The sequence below is a fragment of the Mustela nivalis genome (assembly GCF_964662115.1).
Source record: "Mustela nivalis genome assembly, chromosome: 16".
NCBI lineage: Eukaryota > Metazoa > Chordata > Mammalia > Carnivora > Mustelidae > Mustela > Mustela nivalis.
The window spans coordinates 38,853,868-38,876,677 of NC_139035.1; the positions used below are offsets into that span (position 1 = coordinate 38,853,868).

Genomic DNA, 22,810 nt, shown 5'->3' on the forward strand with positions numbered 1-22,810 from the left:
CCTCCTTCCCCCTTCCTTCCTTCCCCCCTTCTTTCCTTCCTTTTCTTTCCCCTTCCTTGCATTTTTCCTTCCTTCCTTCCTTCTGTCCTTCCTTCCTTCCTTCCTTCCCTCTCCTCCTTCCTCCCTCTTTCTTCTTCAAGGTCAGAATCAGATTCAGATTCAGATTCAGTTCCCTGCTGGGAGAGTGATCCCAGGAACCTTGTCTAGGCTGGGTTTGCAAATGACCTTGAGGAGTATCTTTCTTATCCAAGAAAATCAGGTTGATTTTAGTACCAACTGGGTGTTTGAAGTGTTATCTTTACTCAAGTTGGCCTAGATTATTCCCAAGAAATTTTGGTGTAATTGGAATGTTGGAATGTTGAACCATCCTTTGACATTCTCATATGAATTCTTTTTTTTTTTTTTTTAAATATTTTATTTATTTATTTGACAGAGAGAGATCACAAATAGGCAGAGAGGCAGCAGAGAGAGAGGAGGAAGCAGGCCCCCTGCTGAGCAGAGAGCCTGATGCGGGGCTCGATCCAGGACCCTGAGATCATGACCTGAGCCGAAGGCAGCGGCTTAACCCACTGAGCCACCCAGGCGCCCCTCTCATATGAATTCTTAAGCAGGATAATGTTTCTCTCTCAAAAGTTCCCGGTCTTAAAAAAAAAAAAAAAGTTCTATTCTTGAGGTTAGCCTTAGGGTAAAGATATGCTAATATTACAGCTGACCACCGACAGATGAGAAGATATTCTCAAATGCTAGGTATGGATGGAAAGAAGTCAACTACTACATGTTACTACCAGTCACTATACTGGAAATGGTATGCACATTAGCTCCAAAACATCAAAACAACTGTCTTAGATGATTATAATCTTATTTTTAGTTAAGGAAATTAGTGTCTAAATTAGGTAAGTAATTTTTAAAAGGCCGTCTAGCTAAAAAATGGCACTCGAGGAATTTAAAGACAGGTCTGTCTGAGTCAGTGTCAGGATCACTCCTGCCTGTACTTATGCCTTCTCAACTAATAGGACTCCTTGTGCACAGTATCTTGATTTCCCTGAAGGTCTCAAGTACTTTTTAAACTCATATATATTGCATTTTCCAGAATAGTTCATGCAAGTCACCACAAAATTAAAGCTGAAGAGTTTAAGAAAGCAAATCAAAGTTGTGTTAGAAAATACGTTGTGCAGCAAATCTAGGAGATCTCTTCTAGTTGAGTATAAGATATATCCTGCCAAAACCGAAACAGAAATGGAGATCTACAGCTTAAACAAAACAATACTGCCTTTCCAGGGACTAACATGGGATTAAAGAAAAAGTCTTAGCTCTTGGATTAGTGGAATGTACTAGCCAAGAAGCAATGGAAATCCAAGAGCTAGGGTTAAGGGGTGGGAAAGACACTGAATAAAAAGTTTCATAAAAAGATTGAGTAATCTACACCTAGTTTGTACCTATTCTTAGTTCTTTGAACTGAATTTAAAATAAACAATTTTAAATAGCTAGTCTCATGTGCTGTTTCTCAGTGGAGATGGAATTGGAATTAGACGTAATAAGGATTGTCAGAGGAGTATAAAGGAAAATGTCTATGGAATTTCTGGAGGCTGGTCTTTTGGGGAGAAATTTCCAGTTGCTGGATAGCGGCATTGATAACATCACTATAATTTGGGGCACCTGGGTGGCTCAGTGGATTAAGCCGCTGCCTTCGGCTCAGGTCATGATCTCAGGGTCCTGGGATCGGGTCCCGCATCGAGCTCTCTGCTCGGCAGGGAGCTTGCTTCCCTCTCTCTCTCTCTCTGGCTGCCTCTCTGTCTACTTGTGATTTCTCTCTGTCAAATAAATAAATCTTTAAAAAAAAATCACTATAATTTGAGAGTCATCTGTTGTCCTTCTGTCACATTGCAACTTCAGGACTGGACTTGGAATACATTTATCTCTGGTAATTTTTTTTTTTTTTTTTATTATAAGTGAAGATGAGAGTGGGCAGATGGTGGCAGAAGAGGGAAACTGAATAATTCAACAGGGAATCGTCTTGACTTAAATCAGTTTTCTCTGTGCCAAAGCCTACTATGTGATGCCAAAGGAAACCGTCAAGACTTTTCATAGCCACACAGAAATGTGCAGAGACGCATTGGGTGTAGTTGCCTATGTAAATTTTACTGAGGGCTTCCTGTCATCTTAAGAAGAAGGAAGTGCAGAAGTACGTGTGTGTGCTAGCCTGTGAGTTTCTCACTGTGTATGGGAGTTTCGATGTGTTTTTCTGGGTGAGGAAGAGGGAGGTTGGGTGCAGGGCAGAGACATGAAGGAAGTACAGTAAATGTAGCATGCCTGTCCATCTCAGAATCAGCTTGCGATACTTCTGTGGTGCCCAATGTCACTCTCCATTTCTTCAGGTCTGGGAATGATTGTCCTTAATTACCTGTGTGGTTTTACTCCCATATTTCTGGGCTACCACATCTGTTTTTAATTTTCTCTCAATTGCAAAAGCAATATATATTTAATGAAGAAAATTTGGAAAATATAGAAGACAAAGAGAATAAAATAAAATGGGCTCATAATTCTATCATCCTGCAATAACCACTATTAATGTTTTGTTGTGCATTTTCCTAAGTATTTAGTTTTACAAAATAGGGATGATACTCTAAATCTTGCTCTATAACCTGCTTTTCCCCTTGACTTTTATGTGTTTTTATGTGACATATGCTTTTCTCAGTATGCTTCAGTGTATCACTTGGACAATTCTCCATCTTCATGCAGCCCCACCTGTGTGCTAACTTTACCACGTTTTTTTCTATCAGTAATTTCTACCGTGTCTCCTTTGGACTTCCTGATTCCTGCATAAAAATCACTTCCTTGTTTATACATTCAAATTCCCTTCTTTGTAATCACCTGCTCGAGCCTTAAGTCTCAGAAAATTGAACTACCTTTCAATTCCACATAAAACACTGCTGAAGAAAACCATACAACTGAGTTGATTCCTCAAAATGTTAATTCAGAAACGTGATGTCCTTCTAACAAATGAAATGTGCTCCTAATTCTGGGTCTGTGTATGTCTCCTCTGCCCAGAAATCCATTTCCTGAGTTGTCTTCTGTGACTCACTCCTTTACCATCAGGTTTTCCCTCAAATGTCACTAAACTCAGAGGAAACATCTATTTTTGGCCTCCATGCACTGTGTTGAAGTGACTGAGTTGTCTCTTCTCTTAGCCTGTAGTCTCCTTGAAGAGAAGAACAATATCTAGTGGAGTTTTGTCACATGGGAAATCTTCAAGAAATCTCTACTAAATAAAACAATAAGTAAAAGAATAAATAAATGAAAAAATATGTTTCTTTTCTAATTCATAAAGTATCATATTTGATTTTTTTTAAAGATTTTATTTATTTATTTGAGAGAGAGACAGTGAGAGAGCACATGAGCGAGGCAGTCAGAGGGAGAAGCAGACTCCCCATGGAGCTGGGAGCCCGATGTGGGACTCGATCCCGGGACTCCAGGATCATGACCTGAGCTGAAGGCAGTTGTCCAACCAACTGAGCCACCCAGGCACCCTCATATTTGATTTTTTAAAGATTTTATTTTTAAGTAATCTCTATACCAAACGTGGGACTCAAAATTACATTCCCAAGATTAAGAGTCACATACTCTACTAACTGAGCCAGCCATATTCAATTACTTTAATTACATCTTTGTAAATATTGATTTGGTAATAGTATTTTGGTCATTATATATACATTTTGGGCAAGCTTTGACCAGGTTCACATCACCAGCAGGGGGAAAACCAGAAGCTCAGTGTTACTCTTACTTTATTATACTTCTCATTCTTCCTCACCAATATAGTCCTAAAAGCAAAATATAGAGGAGTTCTAAAAGAAGTCAATCCTGGATGATATGGGATGCTGTAGCTGAACACATCTTACTGAAACATTACATTTCTGTTAAGTATCCAAAATTTACTTATCTTAAAAAATCTATGTGAATTTAGTATATTAATCTATAGCATGTTTTCTTCAATATTACTTTTTTAATAACTTAACAACTTACTTCACATTATTTGACTTTCTCTCCTCCCTCAAGTAAAACTGCTACTCCAGAAAGTGCCCATATTCATCCTATGACTTCCCAAAACTTCTTGAATCCCATTAGTGTCTGCAAAAGTATGTATAAACACAAATGAAGAAATAAAATATTGTACCACACTGCCTGTCCCTGTTGTGACTTGAAGGCAGAACCTGATAGTGTTGCTATTTGTATATCAGTAAATGAAATGAGAAACATTAACTCATTAAGCAACATACATTTTAATTGTAAATTTGCTGAGCAATATCCTAGCTCCAAGGGTAAATTCTCTATAATAATTCTCTCCAATATACCTTCTGTTCCCCTCTCTCTTCTTCTTCTGGAATCCAAATTATTCTAATGTTGTTTTATCTTATAGTATCACTTATTTCTCAAATTCTCCCCTCGTGGTTCAGTAGTTGTTTGTCTCTCTTTTGCTCAGCTTCTTTATTCTCTGTCATGTGGTCTTCTATATCACTAATTCTCTCTTCTGCCTCATTTATCCTTTCAGAAAGTGGTCGATTTTCTCTTTCTAGAATGGCTGCTCTTCTCTTCGATCTTCTGTTGGATTTGTAGGTGTTTGGAATGGTTTGATAACTCAATAGCTGAACTCCTGCTACCTGATGTCCTGCTACCTCAGCCTGCTACTTCTCCACCATCTTGACTCCTCCCTATTCCGAGCTCCAAGGGTAATCAGAGATCTATAACATCTGAACATGTTTTTAAGACATTTTGCAACTCAGATTGAAAGAAACTCTTCCTGATTCTCCCAGATATATAATCATACTCCAACCTCCCTTCATCTGAACAACTAATGTACCTCCTGTGGATAGTTATGACATTTATTGTACATATTTGGAGGATATAATAGTCCCTAGAGAAAAAAAAAAATAATAAGTGCTTATATGTCCAAAATGAGAAAAAGTAACCAGAGAAGACAAAGTTCCATGTTATTTGACTCCTAGATATACCTGCTCAACCTTTCAGAGGCCTGAGTCATAATAAAAAAGGATAAAAAAATGCAATATGAGAAATATCAAGGCATATTTTCATTGAATTACCAAGGGGTTTTTATTTTACATAGCAGAAAAAGAAGGAAATCTTTTATTATTTATGGCAGATTATTTATGGAGAAGGGAATTTTCAAAAATTTGGCTTTCTGCTTTAGAAAATTATCTCCAAATGCAATAATCATACATAAATGCTCGACTTCCTATCACCACTCATAAAGACCTTTTTGATGAATATTTTCTTCTATCACTAAACAAATTTAAATAACCTTTGATTTATTTGCTGAAAAATCACTGTAAAATAGCAGAAATACTGTATTGTTTTGAGTACACAAAATGCATATATATGGCAAGAAAGTGAGCTCTAAAGGCAGATTTCAGAAACTACATACTTAAATTCCTTTAGCTGTTTTTCTTACTTTTAACTATCTTTTTTCCCTTGGATATCTAAAATCTGGATCCTTCTCTGCTAGAGAACACTGCAAAGGTGCAAGGTCACATAGAACTTCAAAATTATAGAATACAATAAAAATTAAAACTAGTAAACCAAACGTTTACCTTTACTAAATTACGATTTGGGTCTCTGGCCGATTAAGCTTAAGATGAACACATGGGGAGATTCAAGATTTTAAGCAAGAGAATTGTCCTCTCTAGATTAAAACCATGTTCCAAGAGTTCTGACTTGAGGGATCTAAATTTATAGCTCTCTTTTAAAATACTGATTGTATAGCAAAATATACAAATAAACAGACTCCAGGGAGACAAAAACCATTTGCTCCCTTCCTCCATATTATCAGCTTCCTTTACTTTCCACCACCCTGCTATGATGGCTGCGAGCCAATTCCTGTGGCAAGACATTTAAAAACAACCGCGTGGCTCCGTATTGATTGGCAACACGAAATTTGGCTCCATAAAGTCTGGAGAATGTATCGGGAGCTAACGCTGTTACCTGCCTGATTTCAATGTATCTTTGTGTGCTTAGCACAGGAAAAACAATTTAATAACAGGCAGTTTACAGTCTTGAGTATAGTGGACTGGTGAGGTTCAGCTCTAGATGCACTGGCAAAACTCAGCCAACAGATTGGTAGTTTTATTTATTTATTTGTTTATTTATTTTATAAAGTTAACTTTTAATGGCCCATTTGTGATTGAATCCAGAATTTCATAGTCTATGCTATCAACCCCTAGATTTTACCAAAAATTCCTTGCTATGCCTATAACATGCTAACATGGTCGGATGCAAAATACAGTATAACTGGCTATTTTGCCTAGCAAATCTGATGTTACTTTTTAACGATACCCAACCACTTCAACATGAATAGGAATTTAACATAGTCACAAACATCCATGTGGAAAGTGCATTGTGGAGTATGCTTGTGTGAATGATTTTTTTAAAAATACAGATTCAGTAGGGGAAAATGACTTGTTTGTGTTAACCTGTAAGATCTACAATGGAAAGGAATATTCATCTTACTTGAAATCTAAGTGTTAAATTTAGTTGGAATGAGCAGGTTCATTAATGATTCTTGTAATATGGGTAATGATAATGAAAACATCAATTTATAAATTGTCATTTAGTATTAGGCTTTTTCCACTGCCTTAGCTTATTGTCACTTATATTCACATATTTCTATTAAATTCAGGGTGTGGCTCACTGTCTTTTTGTTAGGGTGATAATAGAGGCATGTGGTTTTATTTGTGGGAGGAGCTTTGGAAGGAATTAGGATCATCTTAGGCCATTTTACTTCTTTGTTTTAATCATTTTTCCCCCTCCTAGTCAAAAGAGATGATGGCTATTTCTGACTCAGTGAAAAGTAAATAATCTAATTGTGTCAGGATTTAAGAGCACTTACTACACCATGATAAAAAAATGAAATAGAAGCAAAACATAAAACATAAGGTATTCAAAAACCTATTCCTTCAGTCTCCCAAGTGTTTCATTTCCCAAGCCCTTGCCTGCCTTTCTCCTATGTCTCTGTAAATCACCAAGCAGTCTGGCTTTCTGCCACGTTTTCCTTCTTTCCTTTACACCAGCAACATCTACATTTTAACATCGGCTTCTGCTACTACTTACATTTTTTCTGTCTTTTATGTGCCTTACTCTCTATATACACACATATATGAAAAACAAGAAGAAAGAATAAAAGACTGAGCGATCTAACTGTTTTCTGCCTTTTTTATCCTGCTCTCCTCAGTCTCCTTTAGAACACTGGGGAGAAAACAGTTCAGATGCATATGATTTGGATGCATTTTTAACATAAATGGGATTTGGATTTTTCTACTCTGTTTTGGGAAAATGATTTAACATCCTTGTCTCATTTGAGATCCATAGAGGAAAGCTTTTAATAGCTTTCCATGAAATATATATCTGCTGTGTTTTTTTAAATTTCAGATTAGTGAAATTCCTTTTATTCCTAGTTTAGTAAAAGTAATTTTGAATAGATGTTGAATTTTATGGATGTCTTTTCTGTATCTGTTGAAAAAACCACAGCATGTTTTCCCTTTATTATATCAATGTGGCAAATTACTTTGACCTTTGAATATGAATGTAATAATGATGACCTCTTTTTTATTTTGGTATTTCAAAAAGTTGTCAATAAACTTGGATTTATAACCTTTATAAGTACTTTCAAAGAAGCAACATTTGGGTTTGTTAATTTGTTCTAAAAAACATCTTTTCTTTCATTTCTTTCTGTCTTTATGTTTCCTTTTTTCTACTTTTTTTAGTCTTAATTTGTGCTTTCTTTTCAAGTGTATCAAATTAATATTTAGATCAGTGAAAATTATTCATTACTTTTCAGCCTTTCTGCTTTTCTAATACATTTGTCAATGCTATAAATTTTCCTCTAAGCATGGCTTTAGCTACTTCCCAATGTTTTGATATGTCATATTTTAATTAATGATTTAATTTAATTAATGGCTATCACTACATTTTATTTAATTATTTGATCAATGGGTCATTTAGAAATACATTGTTTAGATTCTAAACAGGTATTTTCTAGTTATCTTTTTGCTATAGTTTCTAGTTTGGCAATATATTAAAAGAACAGATTCTGTTTAATTTAAATCCTTTGCAATTTGTTCAGTTTCTCTGGGTCTGTATGGGAGGTGTGCTCTGCATCCATCTCTGTGTCATTATAGAAACCAAGTCATTCATTATATTTTACCTGCATTTTCTTGATTACTATTTTTCATTTTGTCTTTTGTTCAGAAACTTTAAATTTGACACAGTCTGATTTGATTGATTTATAATTTGTATATTTTATTTTGTGTTTCAGGAAATTATTCCCTATCTTGACATCCTAAAGATACTCTAACACATTTAATTTTTTTTAAAGATTCATTTATTTATTTGACAGAGAGATCACAAGTAGAGAGGCAGGCAGAGAGAGAGGCGGAAGCAGGCTCCGCGCAGAGCAGAGAGCCCGATGTGGGGCTCGATCCTAGGACCCCGGGATCATGACCTGAGCCAAAGGCAGAAGCTTTAACCCACTGAGCCACCCAGGCGCCCCCACATTTTATTTTTTAAAGTTTCTATGATAGTTTAAGATAGTGAAAGAACTAACCAAATAAGATACCAAGCCTGCGTACATAAATCAGGACTGATATAAGTAAATTGATAAATACTGTCACTGTATCCAAGATCTATCCCCCCCTCTTTTTTTTCTTTTGATATCTCTTACCTCAGCTTATCTGTCTAACTTCAATTAGGACCCCTAGTAACAATAGCTAACATTTATTATTGATTATATTAGGAACTATGCTAGATACTTTATAGTCACATTTTATTTTGTTCTTGTGCCAATCCTGTGAGATAAGCATCGCTATCATATCTGGTTTACAAATGAGGAAAGTATCATGCTAAAAGTAAGGGATCTGGTAAACAAAGTTCTGCTGAGTTCAGGCAGCCTATGTAGGATCTGACCCTTAGTCTCTATGGAATGCTAAGGTCATTACTAACACACAAAGAATTATAGTAATTACTCTCTTTGCCTTTGGGATTTCTCTTGGTTCTGCTTCTCTTCTTCTTTCGTCTAGTTTCTAGTCCTTTGCTTTTGGTTTGAATTCTGACTTTTTACTTAGGCTCTTTTAATCGACAGCTCTATTTTAATGATCTGCTTGCCTTTGATTTAGCACTAACTTTTTATTGCTACCTACTACACCTGGCTCTAACTTCAAACTCTTGGGTTTTCACGCTATTCATTGCTCAGGACTCAATCTAATGCCTACATAACAGGGGATATTAAAGAAGAAATATGCTATACTCTTCCTGTAACTCTAGTAACTAGTGAAATATCCAATACCTCCTCCAAAAACCATTCCTTTAGTCATTTTTTCATGTATTTAATTTTTCTTCCTTTTTTTCCTCTCCTCCCTCCCTTCCTCCCTCCCTACCTTCCATCCTTAAGTTTATCAGACTTTTATCAATGTTAAGCTGGTCTGTTCTAAGCATTGGGCATAGAAGGATGAATAAAATATGTGCTTTGCTTTGTAGAGCTCATCTTCCAACAGAGAACAAATGTTGATGATAATCAGTGAAATAACATTGCATAAAATATTCTGAATTCATCATGGATGTTTTCATAAAAGAGGTAACAAATGAGCTGAACCTTTAAAGATAAATTTTTAAGAATAGGGAAGCGGTGCTGAGAACTAGAACTTAAATCAAGATGTGAGATTTCCACATAGTCCTTTAAAATTGAATAGAAGTAGTCTGAAAGAAAGAACTTAGATGATCCTGGAAAATGGGTTTATGATCTCAAACAAACAAACAAACAAACAAACAAATAAACAAAAGCCTCCCCCAAAACAACAACAAAAACCCCCACAAAAATAGGAAGTTTACTATGTTAAAATCTTACATTCAGGCCTTTACTTTCTTTATTCATTCTCTCCTTTTCTTTTTTCTTATTTTTCAGGGTGGTTTTGGTAACCACAAACCCGGTGACATTTTATCACTATACTCATATTTCAAATATAGCATATATTATAAAGTTGTATAGTCAAGTGAAACCCTAAGAAGCCACAATGTCCCCCACAAGATCTGAGCACTCAGGCCTACCTTCCATTTTATTTGTATAATCTGTCCTCAGTGTAGAGTAACTCAGTGAGTGATTTAAGTGTTTTATCCTTTCTTCACTTTCTAGGGACTTTTCTTGATAAGCCACCAAAGCATTATTTTAGAAAATTCAATTACTTTAGCCAGGTTGAAAAAAAAATAAGTCTATGTGTTGTTTTTACCTGTATATATCATTTCTACTGCATATCTTTTACATAGAAGAATGGCATCCAACCATAAATTTAAGCTTCTAAAATATTTTCCTTAATTATACTCAGTTTACCTATAAAATATGGCCTAGTCAAAATATTAAAAGTAATTCTGGTTTGTCATGAAGTTGTTAATCTATATATTCCTTAAGCTAAGGATGACTTCTAACTTTAAATTATTGAAACAGAATTGTAACTAATAAAAAATTACATTTGGGAGTGTCTGGATGGCTCAGTTGGTACAGCATGATTTCTGGGTCATGAGTTCAGGCCCCATATTGTGCTTAGAGCTTACCAAAACAAAAAACAAACAAACAAAAAAGTGATCTTTGTTCATGTTACTAAACTTTATCTAACTTCATATGATTTCTACTCTTGTCTATTATTTCTTTTTAGCTCTCCAAGAATTCCTAGCAATTTCAAAGAACACTAAGTTATCCATTCTTTGATCTAATATTTTCTGAATTTGTTGGTTAGCTCTTTATTCTAAATACAATCTTTTTTTTAAAAATTCAATTACTTTACAAATATGTGAGTTTTTTTAAAGTAGACAAATTAACAAAAAATAGAAAAAATGTATTGCACTCTACTAAATTAAAAATGACACAAACATTTTTAAAAGAAAAGAATCTAATGATCATCTTCAGATTCAGAGTTGTAAGTAATTTTTTTTTTGGATGATTATAAGAAGAGGAACTAGGTTTAATCTGTAATAGAAATGATTAAATTAGCTTTTAAATAGCATTGCTGAACTATGTATTATATGCAAAAATGAAGACTTACCCTTGTTCCTCTAAATTTTGAAGCAAAGGCAGTTTAAGAATAGTTCTGGCTTGGGTCTCCAAATTAAACACTTTTTTTTTTTTTTTTTTTTTTTTGCCAAAAGAGACTGCCCACCCCTCCAAAATAAAAAGCAATTTTACCTAGGATACTCTAGAATTGTCAAAAATAATAAACTCAGTGGAAAAAAATGAGTAAAACTTAAGAGTTTAGAATAAATCCCCAACCCATTTTGAAATGTCTCCTAAATATCTCTGATAGGTAATTGTGCAGATCACCGAACATATATTTTACTACATAGCTCTCAAATTGAAAATTTTAAACACTTCTCTGATTTCTAAGTATTATTTATTTAAAAATTATATGAATTTTTCCATTGTCTCTAATATAATAAAATAATCTCAAAATTTAAAAAATAAGTAGATGAGGTAACGATCAAAGATATAATAATTTATATTTCATTTTATTTATGAATGATTCAACACACTTTAATTTCCCTGAAATGTTTCAACATGTAAAGCAAAATAGCAAAACTGTTTTGTTTCCACAAAGAAGATGTATAAGAAAATTTTCGTACATGAAAAGTATGGAGCTACTTTATTATTGTAGAAAATTTTATGGCAAAGCAATTCTGATACTTGGTTGTAATGGTTGTCATAACTGAAAAATATATGCCATGTTGGTATATAGATCCAAAAGAAAAAATGCATTATTAATTGTGATTATTAAATTACGGAATTAAATTTCACCCGGTAATTAAGCAAAGGTTTTTGTTGAAGTTTATCCACTAAATCCCTGCCATCCTTGATGTCCTTGAGCTATTGCTGCACAGTAACTGGAGAATCACAGTTTTGTATCTTTGAAAATAATTTAAACTCTGCAGAAATTATATTGGAAAATTTAAGTTTCAAAAATCATGCTTATGCAAAAAAAGATGCTTATACATTTTTAAGGATGTCATGTCATTTGTGGCAAAGCAAAGCACAAAAACTAAAAACATTTTTATCCCTCCCTTTTAGTAGTGCTGAAAACTAATATATGCTTTTCTTTGTTGACCCCCTGTGTTGTGAAACTATCGCAGATCCTTCATGATACCTTCACCTCCTGATAGAGACAGAGAACCAGGCTCAATTCTTCTGTCAACTTCTTTCTAATTTAAAAATGGAATGTTCTCCTTTTTACCTCCTCTACTTAAGTGGACTGCCTTGAATGTCTCCTGCGGTGAGCACATCACACTTTATAGACCATTAAGTTAGGTTAGGGTTAGGGTTACAATTAGGTGGATTACATTTGCGGTTACTGTTTTGCTTGATTAACAGATTCTTCTATTGAATCACCATTTTCCCTCTCTTAACTTCTACTCTTAGATAGGTTTACTGGAAACCGTAAAGTCATGCCTAGATTGAGAATCTCAGGCTAAATGAGACTTTAGAAGTTATATGGTTAGATTTCCCACACAGCTCTAGAGTTGCCAGATTTACCAATTAAAAAAAAAAAACCAGGGAATCCAATTAAATTAGAATTTCAAATAAATAACACATTTTAATGTATAACTATGTCCCAAATCTCTATAAATACTTAGTGTCTCTTATTTTATCTGGCAACCCTAAATAGGTGACTGCTCTGTAGGAATTCTTGTGTTTGGGTAGTTCGCTTTCCTTTTTCCAAATGGAAAGAAATATTTCTTGGTAAATAGGGGAGTAATTGATTGTAAATGGAGTGTGTGTGTGTGTGTACATAAACATCATAATCAGCTATGATGACATTTTTTTTTCTTGCTCTTTGTTATAAATCGTAAATTATCTAATATCCTGACATGATAGGTCCTCTGAAACTTTATGGAATAAGAACAAAGATAATACAAAACCTGACTTTAAGGTCTTGAAGACCCATGCTTCACGTGCCACCATAAGGAAGATGTACTAAGCAATGTCAAGAGTCAATTAAGGGTACAAAACACTGGTGGCTAAGTTGGACAGACAGCATGTATTTTTGGACTTCTAGTCAAAGAAAGTTTTCTTCACTGGCCACAGAACATTCTCCATGCTTCCTAGTGGGTTTAACCTTCTAAGACATCAGTAGGTCCCCCGAGGAAATAGCTGGGGGGGGGAGCTATCTAGGACTTTGGAGCTTACCTTCCTTTTCAGTGCGCCACCCCAAATGCCTTGTCAACTTGATGCACAGAGAGAAACTCATCTTCCAAAGGCAGTATCAGTCAGTCATGGGGATTGGGTCTTCCCTCACCTCTGCCATTCTGCCATATCTTGAATAAGAGATGAGGGAAGAAAAAATTTAAAAAGCTCCTTTAACTTGAAGTCACCATTGAAGTACAGCTATTTACATTATGTGACAGATTGGGAACAAAAGTGGGCTTTGGAGGCATGTTAAAAAGCTATGACCCCAGTAAAAAAATTTCCTTAATTACTGGCACAGCAAAGCCCTGCACTGTGGAAAAACATCCTTGAAATCCATTAGTCAAAAGAAACATGACTAGAAGCTCCATTTTGTAAATATAGCATGCTTCTGGAATTACGGTAGCTAACCCACCCCTGAAGGATGCCAGTCTGGAGATAAGGGCAGGGTCAGATTCATGGTCCTGTGAATCTTTGTGGGAACAAGGCCCAGTGCTTCAAAAGGCTTCCATGCTTGATTTAAACCCTATTGTTATTGTCTTGAAAACCTTAATCATTTTCAATAAGGGTTTCCACAAGTTCATTTATTTTATAGTGGGTCATGGAAATTATGTTGCTGGTTCTGCACGGAGAAGAGAATTTTGGTCAGGGCTGTGACTTGTAACCAGAGGGCAGAGCTTTCCTAGGTACTGTGTTCCCTTTAGTAATAGTTCAGTGCCCATGTTTCCCATTATTGAGTGGGGAGTACCACCTGTACGCTATCATCCAAATCAGATCTAAACTTTGGATATTCATGATCACTTCTACCTATATCCAACTGGTTATTAGGACCTGTGGTTTCTATCTCCTACATATATGAAAACTTTATTGCCTCCTTTTTGTCTCTCTGCTAATGGCTTTCTTCAAGTTTCCTCCGGTCTTTCTTGGTCAATTATGCTAACTACTTCATTGGAATACCTGATTCTGGATCAATCTTACACTGTACAATTCATCTTCTATAACAAGGTCAAATTCTGCTTGCTACTGCTGCTTGTTTTTGTAAATAAAGTTTTATTAGAACAATAGCCATACCCATTAATTTACATCTCACCTATGGCTGCCTTTGTCCTATAGCAGCAAAATTCAGCAGTTGTAACAAAACCTGGCAAAAACTAAAATACTATGTAACCATTTCCAGAAAAAGTTCGCCAATTCATGTTTTATAGTTATCCCTAAATCATCTTCTAACTTGCATATTTCATCTTTCTGTTTCCCCATTTAACTCCAGATTGGCACTCCATTGTTCACATAAATTCTTAGCTGTTCAAACTGGCATACCCAGCTCTTTTTTTTTTTGTTTGTTTACCCAGTTCTCGATAGGCCTCTCTCTTTCTCTCTCTCTCTCTCTCTTTTAAGATAAAAGAGAATGATTCTTTTTTAAAATTTTAGATCTTATTTATTTGAGAGAGAGAGAGAGAAAGCATGAGCAGGGGGAGGGACAGAGGGAGAAGCAGGCTCCTGGCTGAGCAAGGATTCCTAATGTGGGGCTTGATGTGGGGCTCAATCCCAGGACCCGTGGATCAGGACCTGAGCCAAAGGCAGACACTTAACCCAATGAGCCACCCAGGCACCCCAACTGATAGGCCTCCTATTTATTTGGACTCTCTGCTAACAATATCTGGACCACTGTTTCCTACTGGAGTGGAGACAAATGGGTGGGAAAAAGAAGGAGGAAAAATGAAGTGGAAGGTTTATCAGGTTTACTTCAGAAGATATTCTTTAAAAAAAAAAAAAAAAAGATTTTATTTATTTGTCAGAGAGAGAGAGAGCGAGCACTGGCAGACAGAACAGCAGGCAGCGACAGAGGGAGAAGCAGGCTCCCTGCTGAGCAAGGAGCCCGATGCGGGACTCAATCCTAGGACGCTGGGATCATGACCTGAGCCGAAAGCAGCTGTTTAACCAACTGAGCCACCCAGGCGTCCTGTTCAGAAGATAAATTCTAAATGCCACCCTCTATTCAATGGCTTTTTGTGGGGCCACACTAATCTCAAGATTAATTGCCTCAATTAAAGCTAATTTATATTCAGGCTGCAAATACAATGTACCCAACAATATTATCTGAACAGAAGAAATATTCACTGAGGGAAAAAATATTTCCCCCAAAGGTAGTGCATTTTTATTAAAAATTAAAAAAAGAATAACATTTATTGCTCACTATGTGCCAGATGTTATCCGAAGCATATCTGATGCACACACTCATTGAAATTTTTAACAGTGCTGTCTTGCTGGTGGAGAATAGGAGGCTTGGAAGGGTAAAGCTATAATTAGTAGGCAATGGGGCCAGAATTCAAACTCAGGTGGTCTCATTCCTGAAACTTCATATTTAATTACTATACTTGTGTCCTTCTGAAACAAAGCACTGCTTTTCCTTGATGTGAGGTCAGGTTCTCTGGAAAATATCATAAAGATAAATAGTTCAGAATTTTATTACTAAAATGAAACACTACATTTTGTTTAGAATGACCTACATGAAGCTGGAAGGGCATTGGCTGTCTCTGATTGAGGAAGCCTATGTAGCCAGACAAATGGCCTTTTCTTATTTTATCTATTGGAAATTAAAGGTGACTAGGGGACTTTAACAAATTTGAACCCTCATGGTACAGGGGCCCTGGCTGACAGTTGACTTGGGTTTTCTTATTTATTTATTCTCATCTACTGATGAAAATAACATATTTTGTTTTGGAATGAAAAAAAAAAAAACTTGTCAAGTCCCATTAAACCAAAAATGATATCATCTCTGGAACTGAAATAAAGATATTAAATTTTATCATGTGCAACCTGGATCAAACTTTATAGTTGGACACTGATATTCAGCAAGGCAAAGATTCTTATTCAGGGTCACAGAGCAGAATCAGAAGTAGAACCAAAGGCTTAATAGACGAACCTGTGTACTTAGTAACTAGGTCCTTCATTCCATGGTTGTATATATTGTGGTTGATTGCTTGTAGCTTTTGACATCAATATAATCACTTATTAAAAACAAAATAAAACTTTGAGTCTGTGATAGTATCTGTTGTCAGGTATATGAGGTTGCAGTACTCTATCTCTTTAAATTCTTCAGAAAATCTACATCCAGCACATCATGTATGTGGTAATATCAAGTTCCTGATAATTCAAGTCTCTTAGCCTTACAATGCTTGTGTTGGTAATGTCAGTCAATTATCTTCTTTTTTTGGATCATGACCTCGGTAATTATACCAGAGACCGCAATTTTCCTCCTCTTCACTCAAAATGTCTCTGGTCCTCACTCTTCTTTTCTTCTTTCTAGTTTCCATAAAATGTAAGGTCTTTGGTATTTCTAAGACTGCATACCCCATTGCCTTTTCTCTTTGACTTCTTTTAAAACCTCATTTTGAAAGAGTCACTTTGTCTTTTTTTCATTTCCAACAACCTGTTTTTCTCTGGCCTCTTCCCATTATCTTGAAAACAAGCTCAGGTGCTCCTTACCATGGGAAATGCTCTCTTTCCCCCAACACCACCTACAGCTATAGCCTTATTGTTTTATTTTGTTTTTAAATAATTTCTAAATTTCTCAAAAAGTTCTCTGAATTAATTGTCCAGCATTCCTATGCCTTGTTTCCCCACCTCTCTGGTGAAATAGTTCCCTTCAAGGTCAACATGTTAACTAGACTCACTGTGGTGATCATTTTTCAATATCTATAGATATCAAGTCATTATTTGTGCACCTGCAAGTAATATAATGTTATATATCAATTATATCTCAATAAACAAAAAAGTTAAAACTCACTCTTGTCAGATCCAGTCGATCTTTCTTATAATTAAGCTTCTTCCACATGGCTGAAGTATGTGATATTTTTTTTCTTAAAATATTTCCTCTTCTGGCTTCTGTGACCCTGCCAGTTCCTGGTTTCTGCTTTACCTCTGCATTACTTCTCAGTTTTCTTATCTGGTTCCTTCTCTCTCTCTCACTCATCGAGCTCAGATAGTTCCCCGAGATTCTGTACTTATTTTTCTCATCTGCTTCTGCACACTCTTTTTGAATAATTTCTCCTGCCTTTCACAGCTTCACTTACCACAGTGGTTGAATTTCTGAGACACAGAACTCTTTGAGCAGCTGGCCAAATCTATGAACCCCTCACCCAAATTTTGACATGAGAATATAGCATTTGTTAAGCTAACGTTTTTTGATCACTTACTATGTGATCTATTATATCCTTGTAACAATCTCATGAGGTTGGGTAAGAAATTTGAGCTGGGTTGAATAAAGAAACTTACCAAAGATTCACACCTTCTACATTTATTTGGCTGGGTTTCAAACCTAAGCAGACTGACTATAAATAGACAGTTGACACTTAGTTCTGCATGCGTTGTGAGCAGAATCATGGCCTCGTGAATCTCTTTTAGGGACTCCTGAGCTATCATCATCAAGATGATGGTCACAAATTCCTATATCCTTAGCTACAGTCTGAATTCAATACATATTCATCTTTTTAAAGCAGATTTTATTGAGGAATAATTGCTATACAATAAACTGCACATACTTAGTGGACAAGTTAGTAAGTTTTGACATGTGTATATATCTGTGAAGCCATCACAACATTCAAGACAATAAACATATCCATCACCTCCAAAAGCTTTCTGAGTGCCCTTTGCATCACTCCAACCCACGTTGCTCAGAGGCAGCCAATGATCTGTGTTCTGATACTACAGAGCAATGTGCATCATCTGTTTTTATTTTATTTTTTAAATTTTTTAATTTTTAATTTTAATTTTTAATTATTTATTTATTATTTATTTTTATTTTTTAATTTTTAAAATTTCTTTTACTTTGTTCACATCTTCTATTTTTATATTAATAAAATCACACAGTATTTACTCTTTTTTCCCCCGAATTCATTTACATTGTATGTAACAGCAATTTATTTCTACTTTATTGATGAGCAGTATTCCATTGAGTCGATAGACCAAAATTTACCTATTTATTCACCTGTGACGGACATTTGGGTTGTTTCCTATTCAGGGCTATCACAAGTAAAGCTTCTATGAATACTTCTGTACAAGTCTTTGTTCAGAGTGGAGTAGTTAGAACATACAATATACATACATTTAATTTTCTAAGTGCCAAAGAGTTTTGCAAAGTGGCTGCACCATTTTACTAAAAATTTCCATCTTTGATGTATGAAAATTTGAGTTGTTTCACATCCTTGCCAATACTTAGTGTGATCAATATTTTTAATTTTACTCGTTCTAAGAGGTTTATGCTGGTACCTTGAGTTTTAGTTTGAATTTGGGTAATGACTAATAGAATTGAGCATATGTTCATGACCTTCATTGCCACCACATGTATTCTTTGTTGAGATGGCTCTTCAAATATTTTTTCCATTTAAAAAATTGGATTTTTCCTCCTTATTGTTTACTTTTTTTTTAAGATTTTGTTTATTTATTTGATAGAAAAAGAGAGGGATAGAGAGCAAGCACAAGCAAGGGGAGCAGTAGGCAGAGGGAGAGGGAGAAGCAGGCTCCCCATTGAGTGGAGAGCCCGAGGTAGGACTCCATCCCAGGACCCTGGGACTCGGACCTAAGCCGGAGGTAGACACTCAACCAACTGAGCCACCCAGGTGCCCTGCCCTTATTTTTGAGTCTTGAATATTCTCCAAATATTCTGAATGCAAATTCCTTATTATAACTATCATATTTTCTTTCAGTTTAACTTCTCATTATTTTGATAGTAATTTTTGACAACAGAAGTTTTAAATTTTGGTCAAACCCAATTTATCTTTTTTATTTTTAGATTTTTGTTTATTCATTTGAGATAGAGAGAGAACACAAGCAAAGGGAGGGGCAGAGGAAGAGGGAGAACCAGACTCCTAGCTGAGCAGGGAGCCCAACATAGGGCTCGATTCCAGGACCCTGAGATCATGACCTGAGCCAAAAGTAGATGCTTAACCAACTGAGCCACCCAGGTGTTCCATCATTTTTTTTCTTTTATATATATGTTTTTGATGTTGTATCAAAGAAATATTTCCCTAACATAAGATCATGAAGATTTTCTCCCATTTTCTTCAAGAAATGTTAGACTTTTCAGTTTACCATTTAGGTCTAGAATCCCTTGTAGTTAGTTTTTATATGTGGTGTGAGGTGTTCATATTGTGCATGTGATTATCTAGTTGTTCAAACACTGTTTGCTGAAAGACTGTGTTTTCTTTGCCTTTCCTCCTTTGCCCCAAATCAGCTGTCTGGTAAGGCTAAAAGTAAAGGATTCTTTCTTGACTATTATTCCATTGATCTATTTGTCTATCTTTATAGCAATACCATACAGTCTTCATTACTTTAGCTTATAATTAGTCTTGAAATCAGGTAGTTCTCTTTTGCTCTTATTTTTCAAATTTGTTTTGGATTTTCTGTGTTTCTTGAATTTTCATGCAAATTTTAAAACAAACAAGAGCTTATCAATTTATACAGGAAAACCCACTGGGATTTTTGAAAGATCAATAAGCCTATAGATCAATCTGAGGAAAATCACTATTTAAAAAAATCTAGTCTTCTGATCCATGAGTAAAGAACATCTCTCCATTTATTTAGATTTTCTTTAATTTCTCTCAGCAATGTTTTACTGTTTTTAATTTATAAGTAATAACCTTTGGTCAGATTCACCTCAAAGTCATTTTTTTATGCTATTGTAAATACTATTTTAAAAATATTTCAATTTCTGACTGTTCATTGTTAATATAGAAATACAGTTTTCATTTTTGTGTAGAGATCTTTACTTCTACAACATCTCTAAATTCACTTTTTTCCTTAGTAGCACATTGTCCGTCAGATCTTTTATGAAGATGATCATGTCTTCAAATAAAGACAATTGTATTTCTTACAATCAGGGTGGCTTTTGTTTAGCCGGCCTCAATGGCCAGAATCTTTCACACATAGAAAGGAAGTGGTGAAAGTGGACATCCTATCTTATTCCTGATCTTAAGGGGAAAGCATTTAGTTTTCACATTAAGAATATATTAACTGGGGGTCCCTGGGTGGCTCAGTGTGTTAAGCCTCTGCCTTCACTCAGGTCATGATCTCAGGGTCCTGGGATCGAGCCCCGCGTCGGGCTCTCTGCTCAGCAGGGAGCCTGCTTCCCCCTTCTCTCTATGCCTGTCTCTCTGCCTATCTATGATATCTGTCTGTCAAATAAATAAATACAATATTTAAAAAAAAAGAATATATTAACTGTAGAATTTTCACAGATGCACTTTATTAGGTTAAAAAATTTCCTTCTATTCCTTATGTTGCTGAGAATTTTTATTGGAAATAGATATCAGGTTTTGACCAATTGTTCTCTGAATCAATTAAGAAAATCATAGAGATTTTATTTTTTATTTTTTTTAACATGGGAAATTACATTGATTTAAAATGTTAAACCAACCTTGTGTTTTGGCCATAAACTCTGCTGGAATCCAATTTGCTAAATATTTGTCTAGTATTTTTCCATCTATGCTCATGAGGAATACAGGTCTGTTGTTCGTTTTTGTGTAAAGTTTTGCCTTGACTTAGTATCAGGATATTGCTAACCTAATGCAAAATGTTGACAAGTATTCCTTCTTTGACGGTCTTTAGTAGTTTGTGTACAATTGGTATAATTTCTTCCTTAAATATTTAGTGGAATTCCTTTTTAGTAAGATTTTTTAAAAAAATTTATTTATTTATTTGAGAGACAGAGAGAGAGAGGTGAGGAGGGGCAGAGGGAGAAGGAGAGAAATCCTCAAGCAGACTCCCTTCTGAGTGCTGAGCCCATTGCGGGGCTAGATCCCAGGACTCTGAGATCATGACCTGAGCCAAAATCAAGAGTTGGCCGCTTAACCAACTGAGTCACCCAGGCACCACTTTCTGGGAAGATTTTTAACTTCAGGTTGGATTTATTTAATAGATATAGGACTATTCTGTTTATCTATTTTTTCTTGAGTGAATTCGTTTATTACTTCTAAGGAATTTGTCCATTTTACCATTTTTGGCATAAAGCTTTTCGTACTTTTTTATTACACTTTTAATATCTATAAATTTTGTAGTGATGTCAACTCCTTCATTCTTGTTATTAGAATTTGTGACTTCTCTCTCTCTTTTTTTTTTTTTAACATGTTCTAACTGGTTGGAGCTTTATTAATTCTCTTGATTTCCTCAAAGAATGAGCTTTTTATTTCACTGATTTTTATTTATTGTTTTTATTTTTTTTTCAGTAATTTCTTTTCTAATCTTTATTAGTTTCTTTTGCCAACTTTGAGTTTAAGTTGCTGGGTTTTTTTCCCCAAGTTCCTTAAGGTTGATGTTATCAGTTTAGGACTTTTTTTCGTGCTATAAATATTTAGTGCTACAAATTCCTCTACATAGTTCATTCATGGAATCCCGCAAATTTTAATATACTGTGTTTTAATTTTTTAAAACGCTCCATAATTCTATTCTCATTTCAAAATGCTCTCTAATTTTTCTCTTCATTCTTCCTTCAAACTATGGATTATTTATAAATGTGTTCTTTAGTTTCCAATATTTATCAATATTCCAAGGATATTTCTATTGTTATTTCTAATTTAATTCCATGGTTCTCAGAAAACATATTTTAAAAGACTTGACTCCTTTAAATTTATTGAAGCTTGCTTTATGACTTGGAATATAGTTTATCTTAGTAAGTATACCACATGAAACTGAAAAACATATATAATTTCCTATTGTTGGAAGGAATATGTTATAAATGTTGATTAGGTCAATTTAGTTGATAGTATTGTCCAAGTATTCTATGTATTTCCTGACATCTGTCAACTTTTTTTTTAAGTCAATTATTGACACAGGAATATTGAAATCTTTAATTTCAATATAATTGAGATTATATCTGTGGATTGTCTCTTTCTTTTTGCAATTATATTAGTTTTTGCTACCCACATTTTGAAACCCGGTGATCATATGCATAAATATTTGGGATTGCTATGGTCTCTTGAAAAAAGGCATCCCTTCAATAGTATGAAATGATCACTTTTATTATTGATAATATTTCTTATTCTGAAATTGAATTTTTCTATTCTTAATATAGCCACTCCAACTTTTCTTTTAATTAGTATCATCATGGCATATCTTTTTTCCATTCCGTTATTTTTAAACCCTTTGTGTCTATTTAAACATCATTTCTTATAAGCAGTATATAGTTAAGTTTTGTTTTTATATCCAATATAACAGGTTTTTTTTGCCTTTTAAGTGGTGTGTTTAGACTATTTATATTTAATGTAGTGTTAATAATTAGAATTAAATATATTATTTTGCTAGTCACTTTCTATTTGTCTCATTTGTTTTTTGTGCTATTTTCTTCTTTGGTCTGTCTTCTTTTGAACTAATTGAGTATTTTGTTGTTGTTGTTCCTATTTTGTTGGCTTATTAGTTATCTTCACTTTTATTAGTGATTGCCTAAGGTAGATTGTATGCTTATTTAAATAGTTAAATTTTAATGACATGATATCACTTTATGTGTACTACAAGAACTTTACAGTAGTGTATTTTATTTATCCTCCCATGTCTTTTGTGATGTTGTTACATGTATTTTATTGTTACATATTT

General features: G+C 34.7%; 1 protein-coding gene across 1 annotated transcript in view; it reads right to left on the bottom strand.

Moving 5' to 3' along the window:
* Positions 1-17,447, bottom strand: part of ATP6V1G3 (ATPase H+ transporting V1 subunit G3) — a 53,082-nt gene extending 35,635 nt beyond the window's left edge. The window contains exons 1-2 of the mRNA XM_082701954.1: positions 17,013-17,447; positions 13,229-13,356 (exon numbers count right to left, since the gene is read on the bottom strand). The gene's annotated coding sequence lies outside the window, so the exon portion shown is untranslated. The remainder of the gene's footprint in view (positions 1-13,228; positions 13,357-17,012) is intronic.
* Positions 17,448-22,810: the final 5,363 nt, after the last annotated feature.